The sequence below is a fragment of the Oryctolagus cuniculus genome, chromosome 16 (genome assembly GCF_964237555.1).
Source record: "Oryctolagus cuniculus chromosome 16, mOryCun1.1, whole genome shotgun sequence".
NCBI lineage: Eukaryota > Metazoa > Chordata > Mammalia > Lagomorpha > Leporidae > Oryctolagus > Oryctolagus cuniculus.
Window position 1 is genome coordinate 21,451,066 of NC_091447.1, and position 6,039 is coordinate 21,457,104.

A 6,039-nucleotide genomic window follows, 5' to 3' on the forward strand; every position below is an offset into this window, starting at 1 on the left:
GCAGTCACACTTGGTTGGAATTCCATGTTCCATCTCACTTGGGCATTTTCTTTACAAGAACGTTTCTTGGCTTCTTTTGATTTCTTTCCTGCTTTCTGTTGAACTGTCAGAGTTTCTAAATTTCCCATTTTTCTTTCTACTTGTTTGGATTGTTTCCATTCTTGCTCTAATACTGAGAGGCTTCCCCTGCGGCTGAGCCTGCTAGCATCCTGCAATCGTCCATTCTCCTTTAGCAATAAGGCTGGGAAATAGGCCTGCTGTAAACTCTGAGTTTCTTCTCACAGCCACGGAACCCTAATGTGTAAGAGGACTCTGTTGGCCAGGACTTCACGGAGGGCTCATTAACGGAGTAACAACAATCAGCCTATGTTCCTTTATCCTTTATTCCTGGAACGTGGTTGAGATAGCCGGAACTCTGGAAACCATCACAGACCGTGAGGCAACTGTGAGGACAGAAGCCACACACCAAGGCCAGCAGAGCAGAGAGATGGTCAGGGAGTGACCAAATCCTGATCTGCCCCCCTGTGGATTTCATTCATGGGAAAGGAAGGTGATAAACCTTTCTATTGCTCAAGATTGCTACTACTCAATGGATGCGGTTCCTAATAGATACACTTTAAAACTTTTAGCATGTACACTTGATTCAACAAAATCTAAAGCTAACCAATGCCTCTACACACCTTACAGACCAAGGGCCACTGCTACAAAACCCTTTGTAGGGACAGGCGTTTGGTGCAGCAGTTACACACCCACATCCCCTAGGAGTGCCTGGGTTCAAGACCCAGCTCCACTCTGGATTCTAGCTTCTTCCTAATGGACACCCTGGCAGGGAGCAGGTGACGCCTCAAGTACTTGGGACCCTGCTACCCACACAGGAGATCTGGATTTGGTTCCTGGCTCTCGGCTTTGATCTGGGGAGTCAACCAGCATGTGGTGAGCTCTGTCTCTCTCTGCTTTTCAAACAAATAAAGAAGAAAAAAATGTAAAAATCCCTTAGGTATACACCAGAGTACTTCAAAAATTTTATAGAAAGTGGGATTAAAATATAAATCTATGTTGGTGAAGATTTTTTTAAAAAAGATCTATGCATAGTTTTTCCATAATACACATTTTCCATGATCCTTCTGGAAACTCCTCAAATGTATGGATTTCAAAACTGTTCGCACCAAAATGAACTGAATCTTTTAATTCCATTTTCCATGAACTCTTAAAATTTTTTAATTAATTTATTTTTATTTAAGCACCTAACTGCTGCACCAGACACCTGCCCCTCTGTGAACTTTCTGTACCCTGCAGTCAGGGGTCTCTCATTTTAAGCAACTCTGCTTCTTCTTTGCACACACACCCCTCCAACCCTCTCTTTGTCACACACACACACACACAGAGGTTTATCTATCTATAATCCTTACAACAAGTCCCTAAGGCATACACCCTTGCTCCACTCTTTTTTTTTTTTTTTTTGACAGGCAGAGTGGACAGTAAGAGAGAGCAGAGAGAAAGGTCTTCCTTTACCGTTGGTTCACCCTCCAATGGCCGCTGTGGCCGGTGCACCGCGCTGATCCGAAGCCAGGAGCCAGGTGCTTCCTCCTGGTCTCCCATGCGGATGCAGGGCCCAAGTACCTGGGCCATCCTCCACTGCACTCCTGGACCACAGCAGAGAGCTGGACTGGAAGAAGAGCAACCAGGACAGAATCCGGCACCCCGACTGGGACTAGAATCCGGTGTGTCGGCACCATGGGTGGAGGATTAGCCTAGTGAGCTTCAGCGCTGGCCACCCTTGTTCCACTCTTACAGGTGGGGAAGCTAGAGTTCCTGGGGCTTAGGTAACTTAGCCAGGGGCACACGATCACATACTTAGTGGTGAAGTCGTGAATCAAAGCCCTCACCTCAAGCCACACGGCTGCACGCTCGCTCTCAGCTGCTTTCCATCGGCGGCTTTGGCACACACACCCAGTGTGGGGGCAAGGCCAGCACAAAGCTCACTGTGCTGCCGTCCATCATTGCTTCTTAGTACACGGCTGTGGCGAGGGATGAGCCTGCAGCTGGGTAAACTCCCTGGATGCACACCTTTCCTGGAGGGAATCCCCCGTGCATGCAGGAGCTTGGTGGTCATGCTCGCGGGACGTGTCTCCAGAGGGTGAGCTAATGTGGTGGGTCCTAACACACCTCGACAGACAGCAAAGCCAGGCGGGACGGAGAGCACCACCAGGAGAGGGGCAGAGACCACGCCAGGACGGGGCTCTGGCACTGGAACGTCTGTGTTTGTCTCTCAGCACCATCCACGGACTGCGGGAGGGCAAGTGTTCCGGATCGTATTTTACTGAAGGAAGGCAATGCAAATGTTTAGAAGTAGGGAGAATCAGGAACTGTTCTACTAGTTGAAAATCGGGACAGTAGAGGGAATGATTAGTTGTACAATTCAGAATACTGAAGTGGTTAAGTGAATAAAAGAAATAAAAAAAACCAAATTGTAAGTGAATATTTCTGTCTAACATATATAAAAGGAAAAGTGATTGGCAGATGAAGTTGATCAGCTAGATGTAATTAAAAAAATATTCTAAATCTGAGAGGCAGAGACAGAGCTCTCGCCTGCTGGTTCACTTCTCAAATACCAGCAATGGCTGGGGCTGGGCCAGGCTGAAGCCGAGAGCCGGAACACAGTCCAGGTCTCCCATGCGGGTAGCAGGAACTCAATCACTTGAGCCATCACCACTGCCTCCCAAGGTCTGCACTGGCAGGAAGCTCAAGTCGGAGGCTGAGGGATGGAACCTGGGTACTCTGTTATAGGGCATGAACAGTTTAACCTCTAGACTCAATGCCCATTCCCTAGCTAGATTTGTTTTGAAGGCAAAAGGTAAGTCTTAAAACTCATAGCTCCCTTAAATTCTAGATCCAAACCTTTTATAAGAATGTACATAGACATCTCTGTTTGTCTCTCTCTCTCTCCTTTTTTTTTTTTTTTTTTTTTTTTTTTTTTTTTTTTTTTTTTGACAGGCAGAGTGGACAGTGAGAGAGTGAGACAGGGAGAAAGGTCTTCCTTTTTCCGTTGGTTCACCCCCCAATGGCCGCCTTGGCTGGCGCACTGTGCCAATCCAAAGCCAGGAGCCAGGTGCTTCCTCCTGGTCTCCCATGTGGATGCAGGGGCCCAAGCACTTGGGCCATCTTCCACTGCCTTCCTTGGCCACAGCAGAGAGCTGGCCTGGAAGAGGAGCAACCAGGACAGAATCCGGCGCCCTGACCAGGACTAGAACCCAGGGTGCCGGCGCTGCAGGTGGAGGATTAGCTTAGAGAGCCGCAGCGCCGGCCCTCTGTTTTTCTGCGTATGTCTCTGACTTTGACAAAAATAAAATAAAATACTTAAACTTAAAGGTCAAACAAATGAAAAACTAGGGTTGGTGGATTCCGACACAAAATCCAGAACGAGTGTTCCTCCCAGGCGTCTGGGATACATTTCAGTGACTCTTGTGAGATTTTACATTTTGCTGCTCTCCTAGTTTCATTGGCTTTCAGACCCCAGCTGCAGCGTTACAGAGCTTTGAGACGGCCAGACTCCCGTGTCCGCCCTCCGCTCATCCACCCCAGCCCATGGAGCTCGCTGTTCTTGAGTGCACTGGGGGCAAGAGATGGCAGGCACCTGCCCATAGTTCCTCTGTGTTGCTTCTCCTGACCCTCACATCCTCATGCCTCTCTGCTCTCTACTGTGATGAATCACCTACTTCCTCACTGGCCACCACCACCTCCTGTTCCACCGCTCCCCCTCAATACAGTGGGACTCCCTTGGGCACAGCCAAAGGACGAATGGGAAACCAGCCGTGTTTCCCTTCACGCCTAATTCCCCCGACTGCATAACCACAAAGCTGTGTGGATGAAGCAGTTACCAAAGTCAAAGACTAATTAAGTGGACTTACAACGTGGGAGTGCGTAAAAGAACAAGTTGCATGGGAAAGCCAATCCTATTCACAGTCGAATAAAAACCACGGAGCACTTGAGAACAAGGGAGGGCAGCTGAGGCAGCTTCCGCAGGGGGGGTCGAGGGTGGATTTCCCAGCTGCTTTAAAGAAACCCAGGCTCAAGTGACTTCTGCAGATGAACTTTCCAGGGGGAATGTCAGCTCCCCTGCGTGCACAGCCTTGCCATTAACAAGAACCTGGGAGGCAGCGAGGACGCTCAAGCCGGTGGGTTCCTGCCTCTCGCTGGGAGATCTCCAACAGTGCCTGGCCTCGCCCTAGCCCTCAGGGCATCTGGGGAGTGAACCAAGGGAAGGGAGCTCTCTCTCAGCACCTCAAATAAACAAAACATCAAAGTAAACAGTGGCATTTTGGTAACATTACAAGTGCATATTGAATTTTTGTATTCACCTGCTTGCCTCTTTCATTAGTTCTCAGCTGCTGCAAAAACACATTTAAGCAAACTGAGCAGCTTAAGGCAACATCCATTTGTTAACTTCCGGTTCCAGAAGGCAGGAAGTGCCAGCACAGCCACACGTGCTGGTTCACCGCATAGGAAGTCCCCCTTCATTGCTGGCTTTGGCTGGGGACTGCTCCCACCTTAGATGCCCGCTCAGTGATCCTTGCCGAGGGCTCCCCTCCCCCTCCTCCCCGGTGATGGTGCCACCTCCTCCATGAGTCTCTCTAGGAAGGGCCCAGTCCCTCTTGGGGGCTCCCCGGATTGTTAGGCCCACCAAGAGTCATCTCCCCACCTCAAGGACAATTACCATGGGACTTAACATCTACGAGTCCCTAACAGCTGCAGACTGGGGCAGATGTGTGCCAGTCAGCTGTGCAGGGGTCTCAGGGGCCCTCTGGTTTCCAGTCTGTAAATTCCTGGGTGCTTGGGGCACATGGGTTAAACTGCCACCTGCCACTCCGCAACCCACAGGAGCACGGGATGGAGTCCCAGGCTACTGCCCATTGGGGAGTGAACCGGCTGATGGACGTTCTCTCCCTCTCCCTGTGTAACTCTGCCTTTCGAATAAATACATCTTTCAAAAGAAGATATAAAAGTCCTCGGTGGGGCCTTGTGCATCTTTGCCTGGGACCCAGTCCCAGTAGGTGCTTCATAAGCTTTCCCTGAGCTGAAATGTCTCACAACGAGCCTGTGACTTGGAAGTCAGAAAGTCACGACACAGCCGCATCAGCTTCTAGGGACGGACAACTCTCACCAGAGAAAGATCTTTTAGCAAAAAGACGCTTTAGGCTGATCCCCAAAGCACCGAAGGGTCAGTTGGAGACTCTGGCTGTGAGGACGCAGTTCTGATTCATTAAGGGGGCTTCAGGGGAGGGCGGGCAGCCTCCCCATGGAGTCCCCATGCCTCGTCGAGGACAGGGGCGTCGGCTGGGTCCGCAGGGCCCATGGCGCACGGACCGGCGCGGATCGAACGTTCCCGGGGCGAGCGCTGCTCAGCGTGCGTCTGCCGCTCCTCACTCCAGCCGAGCTGCAGCGAGCCCTGCGGTCCAGGCCCGCCCGTGCGGCGCTCATCGGGGCTGGGGAGCGGCCAGCGGCACGCGGGGCTCGCCCCTCAGACACACGCGGCCGCGCGTCGTGCGCGCACACAGAACCTCCCTCCGCATCTGGGTGGACACGCGGCGTCCGGCCCTGGGACGCAGGGGACACAGCCTGCATCAGCTTCTGCGGAAGCAAAGCCGCGTTTCCCGCGGACGTCCCCGCAAGCTCCACGTTACCTCCACGTGAGCCTCACCTAGCAAAGCGCTGCCCTGGCCACACGATTCCGCCGCAACCCGCGCCGCCGCCATCCCGCGCCCGCGCCGCGACGTCACCCAGCCCGCAGGCCGCGGCTCCCGGCTCGGGTCCGCCGATTGGCCGGGGTCCACGACGTCACGGGCCAGGGCGGCCCCCGCGTGCGCGAGGGCCCCGGGACGCTCCGGGTTTGCAGAAAACTCGAGAGGCGGGGGCGGGGCGGGGTGCGGGGGAGGAAACCCTGGGGGCGCGGAGCTGCGGCCGCCCCGCCCCGGCCCCCAGCCCGGCCTCGCCAGCCCCCGGGGGCCGCCCGACACGGGGCGGAGCAGGCGGGCCAGGGGA

General features: G+C 53.2%; 1 long non-coding RNA gene across 4 annotated transcripts in view; it reads right to left on the reverse strand.

The window, feature by feature from the left end:
• The window catches only part of LOC103349437 (uncharacterized), an 84,229-nt gene extending 78,410 nt beyond the window's left edge, over positions 1–5,819 (reverse strand). For all 4 annotated transcript variants that reach the window (XR_011383128.1, XR_011383127.1, XR_011383125.1 and 1 more), the window contains exon 1: positions 5,699–5,819. This is a non-coding gene — a long non-coding RNA (uncharacterized lncRNA). The remainder of the gene's footprint in view (positions 1–5,698) is intronic.
• Positions 5,820–6,039: the final 220 nt, after the last annotated feature.